Raw genomic sequence first — 11,642 nt, forward strand, 5'->3', positions numbered from 1 at the left:
AAGAATGAAAATGTGACACCAGCGCACCCAAAAGGCTCAAAACCAAGAAGGCAGATAAAGAGAATGCAAAATGGATTGTTTAAATCTCATGGGTTTTTCAACCCCTCGCATGCTACTTTGGGGTCTGACTCAAGATCTTTAAAGGTTTGGGGGCAACAAACACAGTAATTAGTGTGAAAGGCTACAAAAGCCATTAGTGGCTTTGCCTTGGTATGAGACCTTGTCAGCCAGGTATCATCCCAGACCATAAAGGAACATAGGGTGCAGAAGTTAAAGCAATTTGTGTGTGTCCCTGACTCATATTGTACAATGGAGGATTGACAGGGGAAAAAGGAGAGCCTCAGACAGAAGATTCACTATTTTTTCCTTATCTTTTTTCTCTTGCGCATTTTTATTATGTTTGTTCTATAAGGTTGAAATTACAAACATGACTGTTACAAAATCCAACTTTTAACTAACTGTCCTTCCTTTATCCCCCTGAGACAGACACGTGGTATAATAAGCGTCTTTTTAAACAAAGGAGATTATTGATTGTAACAGGAAACAAAGGGAACCTTTCAAAAATGAATGATTGCTTAAGTTGTGTAAAGTTTCTGTTTTGTTTCTTTTTGTCACTTGTGGAGTGGTTGTGACAGTGGAGTCCAGAGTCCCTTACAAAAACTCACAAAGCAAAATTTATTATTTTAATGTTGTGACAGTAGAATGAGCAGTCCAGGAACACCTCCAAGCCCCAAAAGCTAATCAGCACTGAGCCAATGCCCAGCATGATGCTAGAAGACACTGAACTGTGGCAGCAGTGTAATGTTTCTATATCCACTCGGGACTTCATGGTCATTAAGTATGCTTCACCCCACTACTGTGGAGACTGTCAATTGGGACAGAGAACAGAAGCAGGCCTCCACCACTTGAATGAAAGGAGAAGATATAGTAGCTACAGCGGTAAGATTTATTTTCTTTATGTATTAAAGCTATTAGAGTTCAACATAATCCCATAAATGGGAGCAGGTATGTCATTCCATCCAGTAGCTAGCAGGAATAAATATACAGTAATTGCACTGGTTTGGGTTTATATTAGGGTCGCCACGTTGGCTGGTGCTTGTCCCTGGCAGAGAGGGACCCAGGTGCCACTGGGCAGGGGCAGCACATTCCCAGCTGCGATGTGCATGGACAGTAGTTAAGACAGCTGTGCATACTGCCACACTACACACAGCAAAAAAAAAAAAAAAAAAACGCCATACCACTTTTTCTGACCAGCAACTTGCAAGGCACTAGAAAAAAACACCCAGACTGGTCAAATGAGCCAGATGGTATAGGTCCAACTGTGTGGCCACACAGGGCCCACATGGTTTTTGTAAAGGGAAATCATGTCTCACCAATCTACTAGAATTATTTGAGGGCGTCAACAAGCATGTGGACAAGGGGGATCCAGTAGATATAGTGTACTTAGATTTTCAGAAAGCCTTTGACAAGGTCTCTCACCAAAGGCTCTTAAGCAAAGTAAGCTGTCATGGAATAAGAGGGAAGGCCCTCTCATGGATTAGTAACTAGCTAAAAGATAAGAAACAAAGGGTAGGAGTAAATGGTCAGGTTTCACAATGGAGAGCAGTAAATAGTGGTGTCCCCCAGAGGTCTGTACTGGGCCAACTCCTATTGAACATATTCATAAATGATCTGGATAAAGGGGTAAATAGTGAGGTGGCAAAATTTGCAGATGATACAAAACTACTCAATAGTTAAGTCCCAAGCAGACTGCGAAGAGCTACAAAAGGATCTCACAAAACTGGGTGACTGGGCAACAAAATGGCAGAAGAAATTCAATGTTGATAAATACAAAGTAATGCACATTGGAAAACATAATCCCAACTATACATATAAAATGATGCGGTCTAAATTAGCTGTTACCACTTAAGAAAGAGATCTTGGAGTCATTGTGGATAGTTCTCTGAAAACATCCACTCAATGTGCAGCGGCAGTCAAAAAGGCGATTAGAATGTTGGGAATCATTAAGAAAGGGATAAATAATAAGACAGAAAATATCATATTGCCTCTATATAAATCCATGGTACACCCACATCTTGAATACTGAGTGCAGATGCGGTCGCCCCATCTCAAAAAAGATATATTGGAATTGGAAAAGGTTCAGAAAAGGGCAACAAAAATGATTAGGGGTATGGAACAGCTGTCATATAAGGAGCGATTAATAAGACTGGGACTTTTCAGCTTGGAAAAGAGACGACTAAGGGGGGATATGATACAGGTCTATAAAATCATGACTGATGTGGAGAAAGTAAATAAGGAAGTGTTGTTTACTCTTCATAACAGAAGAACTAGGGGTCACCAAATGAAATGAATAGGCAGCAGATTTAAAACAAACAAAAGGAAGTATTTTTTCACACAATGCACAGTCAACCTATGGAACTCCTTGCTAGAGGATGTTGTGAAGGCCAAGATTATAACAGGGTTCAAAAAAGAACTAGATAAGTTCATGGAGGATAGGTCCATCAATGGCTATTAGCTGGGATAGGCAGGGATGATGTCCCTATCCCCTCCCAGAAACTGGGAATGGGCGACAGGGGATGAATCACTTGCTGATTACCTGTTCTGTTCATTCCCTCTGGGGCATTTGGCATTGGCCATTGTTGAAAGACAGGATACTGGGCTATATGGACCTTTGGTCTGACCCAATATGGCCGTTCTTATGTTCTTATGCCACAGCATTTGTGCAGGGACCAGTGTACTCTACTTTCCTCCCCAAAAAGAGGGCAAAGAGAAGGTGGGATCAAGGCCCTGTCCCTCCTTTTGCATTAGCCTCTGGAGCAGGGCCTTTGCATCAGAGGTGCAATCTTCTCCATCCTAATGGATGCAGCAGATAGACTGCACCTTTCAGTCTGCATATTCTTAGCACTGCTTCTTGTGCACGATCTCTCTAGTGCTCTTCCCAGGGCAGGGCAGTCCTGTACTCTAGGCTGTGCCTTAAAAGCAAAACTTCAGCATGTCATGTATGCAAGCAACTAATATAGAAAGACTTGAGGAGATTAATGGATGACTAGATCAAGGTCTGAGAAAAGATGGTCAATACTAGGGAGGTCTTTACTCTAGCAGACAAAGACTTAACAAGTTCCAGTAGTTGGAAGTTGAAGCAAGACAAATAAGGCAAAAAATTTTCAATAGTGAGGCTAATCCACCATTGGACAGTTTGACCAAGGATTCGCTATCACTTGGAGTTTTAAATCAAAACTGGATATCTTTGTAAAAGAGACTTTCTTTCTCAGCCACAAGTTTTGGGGCTTGATGCAGAAATCAATTAGTACAATTCCCTGGAGTAGGAGGACAGACTAGATGATCCAGCTTGAAATCTAGGGATGGTTTGCAAAGCATTTTGTGTTCCAGCTTGATGAAAGTTTCTATATAAACATAAGATCATTATTACTTAACTGCAAATTGTTTCCAGACTAAACGGTTTTATATGGAAATAAACACTGGTTTTGTGAATTCTTTATATGAGAAAAATGGTTGTGGGTTTAATGCGCATGTTTGTCAAACAAAGTTATCTATTGTATTTGTACTAGTGAGATTACTTGTGTATCTTGCAACAAGCATTCTTTAGTTGGGAAGGATAAAGTGAACTACAGCATAATACTGTTTATCCTTGAGGGAACCGATTCTGCCTTTCTTATGTATCCTGAACTTTGATTTAATGGATCCTCTAACTTCAAGATATGGAAATTTGCAGATGCACAAGGAATACAAGATTGGATCCAAGTCAGAAACTATTTTCCCCAAGTTTTCCTATTTAATGCAAGAGGAAAAGATTAAAACAATAGAAAGCGTCCTTAAAGCCAACCTGCACCCTTTTTCTTGAAACTTCTCCTGTGCTATATAAACTGAATTGTACTGGAAAATAAAGTTCACAATTAAATGTGGCATTTTGTTAGTTCTTTTGCAGTGCTAGATGCCATGTTCACACCCCCGTTTGGTTTTTAGGATGAATTACCAAGAGTGATGCATGGGGATATAATTGTGGATGAGGGAAAGCAGTGGACATGCTATTCCTTGACTTTAGCAAAGCTTTTGATATGGTCTCCCACAGTATTCTTGCCATCAAGTTAAAGAAGAATGGGCTGGATGAATGGACTATAAGATGGATAGAAAGCTGGCTAGATCATTGGGCTCAACGGGTAGTGATCAATGACTCCATGTCTAGTTGGCAGCCGGTATAAAGCGGAGTGCCCCAAGGGTTGGTCCTGGGGCCGGTTTTGTTCAATATCTTTATTAATGATCTGGAGGATGGCATGGACTGCACCCTCAGCAAGTTTGAAGATGACACTAAACTGGGAGGAGTGGTAGATACGCTGGAGGGTAGGGATAGGATACAGCGGGACTAGACAAATTACAGGATTGGGCCAAAAGAAATCTGATGAGGATCAATAAGGACAAGTGCAGAGTCCTGCACTTAGGAAGGAAGAATCCCATGCACTGCTACAGACTAGGGACCTAGTGGTTAGGCAGCAGTTCTGCAGAAAATGACGGGGTTACAGTGGACGAGAAGCTGGATATGAGTCAACAATGTGCCCTTGTTGCCAAGAAGGCTAATGGCATTTTGGGCTGTATAAGTAGGGGCATTGCCAGCAGATCGAGGGATGTGATCATTCCCCTCCAGTCGACATTGGTGAGGCCTCATCTGGAGTACTGTGTCCAGTTTTGGGCCCCACACTACAAGAAGGATGTGGAAAAATTGGAAAGAGTCCAGCGGAGGGCAACAAAAATGATTAGGGGCTGGAACACATGACTTATGAGGAGAGGCTGAGGGAACTGGGGTTATTTAGTCTGCAGAAGAGAAGAATGAGGGGGGAATTTGATAGCTGCTTTCAACTATCTGAAAGGGGGTCCCAAAGAGGATGGATCTAGACTGTTCTCAGTGGTGGCAGATGACAGAACAAAGAGTAATGGTCTCAACTTGCAGTGGGGGAGGTTTAGGTTGGATATTAGGAAATACTTTTTCACTAGGAGGGTGATGAAGCACTGGAATGGGTTACCTAGGGAGGTGGTAGAATCTCCTTCCTTAGAGATTGTTAAGGTCAGGCTTGACAAAGCCCTGGCTGGGATGATTTAGTTGGGGATTGGTCCTGCTTTGAGCAGGGGGTTGGACTAGATGACCTATTGAGGTCCCTTCCAACCCGATATTCTATGATTAAGGGGAAATTTAAACTGAATTTCACAATGTCTTCCTGACAGTGAGAGATATTCAACTGAGCAATAATCTCTTTTGGGAAGTGATTTAGAAGTCCCAAAATATGGGGATTTTAAATCTAGGAAAGACATCAACCACTAAAAAAGGCACTGAGAACAACCCTGCATTGACAGACGTAGACTGAATGATCTCTGAAGCTTTTTCTGTTGCTGAGCCTGAATCTGATCTCGCTCATGCCAGGGTTACACAGTGGATGTCACTGGAGTTTATTATTTATTAGCATGTCTAAGGGCCCCAACCAGCTTCACCAGCCATTGTGAAGTCCATAGTGACGGTCCCTGCCTCAAAGAGTTTACAAGCTAAAAGGAATTTGCCTGATTTATGCAGCCAACAGAGTCAGATCCTCTAACTTCTTTCTTTCTGTGACTTCCCCCATGCCGGGCCACAGAAGCTCCAGAAAGACAGACTCGGTGCTTCTAGAGCCTCCTGTACCACCTCAGAGGTATAGGAAGTGCCTTAGCACAGGCTGGGTAGGCTTTCTGTACTTCGTTTGAAGTCGGACACAGCAGGCTTTTCACCTACTCCAGTAAGTTAGCTCCGAGTAGTTCCCCTTGTTTGGTCAGTTTTGCCTGTTGATTTTCAGCTGTCACCAGCCTCTTTTCTACACATTAGGGCTGGGACTGTCAAACTGCCAAAGGCACCCAACACCCGTTTCAATTCTATTTAATTTAAACTCCTTTGAAACAGAGGTGCCAATTAGGGAGGGCAGGGGGGCACTTAACCACCCTACCCCACCCCCGAGTTTCATACCTGAGCCGGGCTCCAGCTCGCTCCTCATGGACGAGCATACGCATGCAGGAGCACTGGCCCTTTAAAACAGGCATGCAGAGCTCTCTGTGTGCAAGAGTCACACAACCCTTCCCCTGAGCTGTCAATCAGCCAGGCGGCTTCTTTGTTGGCCACAGCCCTTAGCTAGGGCTCCCCTGCATCACTCACCTGCACACCTACACTGCTCTGCTTGGGGCGCTCCGTGCTGTGCCTCTCCTGGCCAAAGCCTGGGGCTTGCACTACCACTGGCTGCTACTTCATTGAGCTTTCCAGGGGCTGTGGGGCGGGGACGGGGGTGGATTGCTCGTCCCTGGATCCTGCATCTCCTTCATCCTCCAGGCTGCCAATTGCAAGCCCCTCGTCTTCCCTCCCTTTCCCCCACCCCCAAAGGATTTGAGCTAATGTTCTCACCTTTGGTGAGTTCATCATATTTTTTAGAAGGTTTCTAACTTGTCACAATTGAAGTAACAGGGGCGTGCACAGGAATTTAAATTTCACTGCTTTTGGAGGGGCACATGCCATACATGGGGGGGCATGCGGGGTCAAGTCCCCCACCCCAGATTTCTGCTTGGCCTGCGGGGGTGGGGGAGCGAGAGGGACCCTGTCCTTCTCCCACTGCGCCTGCCCCCCAGCATGCTTAGCCCCTGTCTGGCAGCTGGGCCCAGGCAGGCAGCAGAGAGGGCAGGACCAGCCACTTCTCATGCCAGCTGCTCTGGGTCGCTGCTCTGTGCAGCACAGCAGTTGCCTGTGAAAGCTGAGCTGGGGGCCAAGTGAGCCAGGGTCCCCTCTCCCCCCGGCACATTTCAGGCTCACTCATCCCCTGTACCCAGCAGCTGGGCCCGGTTGGCGAGCAGGCCACTGCCACCAACTCCCCAGCGGCCATCTTCAGCTGGCAAGAGAAGTGACTTCCTCCCACTCCCCGCCCGGGCCCGCCTGCCAGGGACACGGGCCAAACGTGCCAGGGGGAGACGCAGTGGGAGAAGGACAGAGCCCCCTCTCCGCCTGCAGGTAATATGGAGTGGGGAGAGCGCGGTGGCCCCAGGGCTGGGCACCGGGTGGGGGGGATCGCTGGGCAGAGGAGACACGTGGGCAGGGCCGGCTCCAGGCACCAGCCCACCAAGCTTGTGTTTGGGGCAGCACCTGGTGGGGGGGTGGCGCGGTGTGGCGCTCCGGCTGCCGGGGAAAGCGGGGCCACGGCCAGGCTCGCCGCCCTCCCCCCGGTGCTCTGTCCGCCGGGAAGAGCGGAGCCCTGGCCGGGCACACCACCCTCCCCCTGGCGCTCTGGCCGCCGGGGAGAGCGGAGCCCCGACCAGGGCTCGCCACTCTCCCCCCGGCGCTCTGGTCACCGGGGAGAGCGGAGCCCCGGCCGGGCACTCCACCCTCCTCCCAGGGCTCCGGCGCCCTCCCCCCGGCCGCCGGGGAGAGCGGAGCCCCGCCTGGGGCTCCGGCCGCCCTCCCCTGCCGTGTTGGGGGGGGGCAGCCGGAGGCTTTTTTGCCTGGGGCGGCAAAAAAGCCAGAGCCGGCCCTGCACGTGGGGCAGTCGTATGTCCTCACCTTTAGGTTGTGCCCCACCAGTATCGGGAAGCAAAAGTCCAGGGCTGCCCAGGGGACTCAGGGGGTCTGGGGCAAAGCAATTTCAGGGGCCCCTTCCATAAAAAAAAGTTGCAATACTATAGAATACTATATCCTCGTGGGGCCCCTGCGGGGCCCGGGGCCTGGGGCAAATTGCCCTACTTGCCCCCCCCCGGGTGGCCCTGCAAAAGTCATCTATGCCAGGTTCTCTGCCCCCACCATGGCCCCAGGGGCACATTCTGTTGGAGTATATTGCTGTCTGCCATGCAATCATCGTGTCAGTAAAAACCAGTGCTTTTACTGACACGATGTAGCATTATTCCTAAAATGCCTAGGACAGTGCCCTAAAGAAATTAAAGGAAAAAGATCCGAGATGGTAAACGATGCTGAGCATCAAGACAGTGGTGTAGTTCTGAATTATCCAGAGGGGTTTCTTTTCAGATCTCCTCAGCTTCTAGTTTTAGCTCCAATGTTACAACAAAAAGAGCAAGAGCTACCTCCAGAATTCCCCTTCATTTACCTAAACACACGTATTGGATGATAACTTGTGATGTATGTGTTTAAGGAGCTAGCCCGCAGTTTAAATTTGTATCTATGTACCCCCTTGTAAAATGCCTTGCTTCTCCCCACACACACACACGCCCAGGAAAGGGTTCTGTTGTAGATGATCTCCATACAGATGGACTTTTTTCCATAGTTAATTCATTGCAGTTGGTCTTACTCAAGGGTCTAATGTTACTGGGAGGCAATGTTGGTTCCAATCTTTACAGAAATTTTACAAAGAAACATCATCAAGTAAATTCTAGTAATTACATGCACTTTAATACTTACAGTAAGTTGTGCTAAGTGAATTCTTCAATATAATGTGCCATTTAGGGGGTTTACAAGAGAGGCCCTATCTGTAGCATAGTTTCCAACCGAAATTGCAACTAACGAACACAAGGGGGCAAATTCTGCTCTCCTTAGCACTGCTCTAAATCGGGAGTAATTGCAAGGGCTTCAACCATTATTCTGAATTAGGAGTTGTGTAAATAAGAACAGAATATGGTCCAGCTTATTTCATTTTTAGTTTTGACTTTATTGATAAAGATTTTGAACAATATATTTTAACCTCCTTAATATAAACCTGAGGTTCACTGAAATTCTACTTAAATTTAGAATTTCAATCAATCATTTGTGCTTTGGAAAAGTAATGTGCAGGGGGGTCAGATTCGATGAGCTAACGGTCTCTTCTGGCCTTAAAGTCAACAAATCTATGAAAAACTGTGTGTGGTAGGTTGAGCAGTCACTGATATTTTCTTCATGTGTAGCCTGCTTGATCCCCAGAACAAACAATGAGTGATTGGGGTGATACAGGGGGAGCAGCTCAAACATCCAAAGGGGCTGACCAGAGCCAGGACATTAGCCCTGCAGGGCAGGCCTGGGTGTGGCAGTGACATCACAAGGGCCTTTTGCAGGACCTCAGCTTATTGGTCAAAGTAGCTCGGGATGCGGTGACCTCACAGTGAGCCTCTGATAATGGCCAGGTAGAAAAGGGCTGCAGGACAGAGGCAATCTCAGAGACCCCCATGGCTTTCTTGCAGCAAGGCGCCTTCTCGAGGTCTCTCCTGGAGAACAGAGAGAATTCAGGTTCACATACATGAGCATGAGGAGCTGTCTCTTTGAAGTTTTCTCCTTTCCCAGTACTGATATTGCTAGAAAACAGACATCCCTGTTGAGAAGGTAAGAGCACCCCCCCCACCCCACACACACACACACACCGTCCGCCCGCCCGCCCACCAAAATCTGAAATGGTGCCCCTGCTTTGAAATTCCCAGGTAGGAGCATATGTGCAGACAGATTAACAGCTGCAGAAACTGCACAAGCAGAGCAATACTGCAGCCTGCTGGCCTGCTGCTCTTCAGTAGCTGCAGAAGGACTGAGCACCATTAGCTAATGTACAACAGGAAAATAAAACAGACTGAGGGAGAAGGGAGTCTCTTGCTCACTAACCTATGAAAAGTTTGTGGCATACATAACCAATGCCTGGATGTAGCTAGGAAGAAGTGAGAGGGAGGGGTGGGAAACTGCCTAACATGTCTGGCACTTTCCTTATTTTCTGCTTATGCATTTTGGTCCTTTACAAAACTACCAAATCAGAGCAGGATTCGCTTCACATGATAACAAGAATCATCTCATTCCAAACTACTTGCAATTCTATATTTATCATAAAATCAAACACAACAACCCCGCCTTCCTGATAAAAGGGTGAGAAATCATTAGTGTAAATCTAATCCTCAGACAGTGGAGAGAGAGGGGAATTGGGGCAGCACAACTGGAAATTGTTTAATGGAAAGCAACATATTCCAAAGACCTACAAATGGCTTATGACCTACCTGATCAGCTCTTCCCCTGTTAGAACAACATGTTACATTTCTGTTCATTGAACTTGCTTTTAAATGTGAGTTAGCTAAACCACATTAGAAGCATAGAAGAGTCCAGGTCAGATTTAGGGTTAATGTATAACTTTACTGAAACCAAGGGAGTTACCCCCAATCACGTCACCTCTGATCTTGAGCCCTACACTTCCTTATCTTTACAGAAGAGTTAGCAAATAAACCACATGCTAAAAAGTAGTAAACAGCACTGGGAATAGTTCAGTAAGTATTCTACCATGAGTCTGGTGATGGATTGTAGCAAGGGAGTAGGAGGAGATCAATGAAAGTCTTTAGGCTCCTAGGAACATAAATATCTGTGTGGATCAGGGAGTAGTTCCTTAACATAACACTGCAAATTTTCAGACTTAACCTTCTAGTATCCAGCTCAGGATCCATCATATTCAGAAGGCTCAGGAGATATTCATTTATTTACAACTTCTCCAGTCATTCGAACTCCCAAAAGAGAGAATTTCCCATGCTAAGATTTGGCAGGTTGCTGGATTGTTACTTCTGCTGTCTTCTCCACAGGATGGGCTGGGCCCTTAAGGGGACCTAGGGCTCAAGCTCAAACCGAGCCTCCACCTATACCTGGTTTTCCTTCTGGATCATGAAAGTTGTCATTTCCAGTTGTCAGTTCTAGATTTGGCGACTCAGGAAGTCCCTGTGAACGAACAGTCTGTGGTATGGAACAAAGATCTATGGAAGAGGCCTGTGGCAGGGGCCTAGGGAACGCAGTGTGTCAGCTGAGCTCTTCAGAGACCAGGAGTCTGACATGAGACTGCCAATGAGTTCTTGAACAGAGGGAAGCAACAACAGAACCTGGGAGGGCCTTGATGGAGGACTGCTAGGGACAAGGCCTTAAAGAGAGACAAGCATTGTAAGAAGCATTCCCATGACTAGGGCTTCACAGAGGTTGCTGGGGCCCTGAAACTGAGCCCTCTGCCCTTCCAAACAATTGCCGGGGAGATAAGAAGCCCGGGGGGGGGAGGATGGAGAGTAAACCTGCACTGCACTCACCCCACAGTAGCGGCTCCCGTCCCAGGGGGCTGGGGTCAGCTCTTCGCTCCAGGTGTTGTGACCGGGCACGCTGGTTCACAGAGCCACTCAGGTAAATGAAGGGTTGTCCAGGCCAAATCTGTGTGGCACATGTGTAGCCCTGTGCACCAGGTTGCAATGCCATGCACTCAAATTCCATGGTTTTAGGAGCCCCTCAAATGAGGGCTTTGTGGCAAACTACCCCTTTTGCCCTCACTTCTTCCCCATCTCTGCCTGTGAAGCAAGACTGATAGTTTGAGAGGGACAGCTATAGGGTGGCAGGTATCTGGTTTTCAACACCCAAAAAGCACCACTGACTGTAAAAAGTCCAGTTGGATTGGAGCAGGCAGGCTCCCTACCCGGCTCCCGCAAGCAGCGACATGTCCCTCCGGCTCTTAGACAGAGGCACGGGCAGAGGGGCTCTGTGCACTGCCCCCACCCCAAGTGCTGGCTCTGCAGTTCCCTTTAGCCAGGAACCGCGGCCAATGGGAGCTGCAGGGGCAGCCCCTATGCCTCCGGACCCTGCGCCCCCGGCCGGGCACTTTCCCTCCTGGGCTCCAGCTGCTCTGCTCCTCCCCTGACTCTTCGGCTCTGTTTAA

The 11,642-nt window shown here is 47.4% G+C and overlaps 1 long non-coding RNA gene across 1 annotated transcript; it reads right to left on the bottom strand.

The window, feature by feature from the left end:
- Positions 1-7,915: 7,915 nt before the first annotated feature.
- On the bottom strand, positions 7,916-11,277 carry LOC135973899 (uncharacterized). The gene is made up of 3 exons (XR_010590945.1): positions 11,026-11,277; positions 9,967-10,669; positions 7,916-9,198 (listed from the first exon to the last, which is right to left on the bottom strand). It is a non-coding gene; the product is annotated as an uncharacterized LOC135973899 (long non-coding RNA).
- Between the last annotated feature and the right edge of the window lie 365 nt (positions 11,278-11,642).

The sequence above is a fragment of the Chrysemys picta genome, chromosome 1 (assembly GCF_011386835.1).
Source record: "Chrysemys picta bellii isolate R12L10 chromosome 1, ASM1138683v2, whole genome shotgun sequence".
In the NCBI taxonomy this organism is placed as follows: Eukaryota; Metazoa; Chordata; order Testudines; family Emydidae; genus Chrysemys; species Chrysemys picta.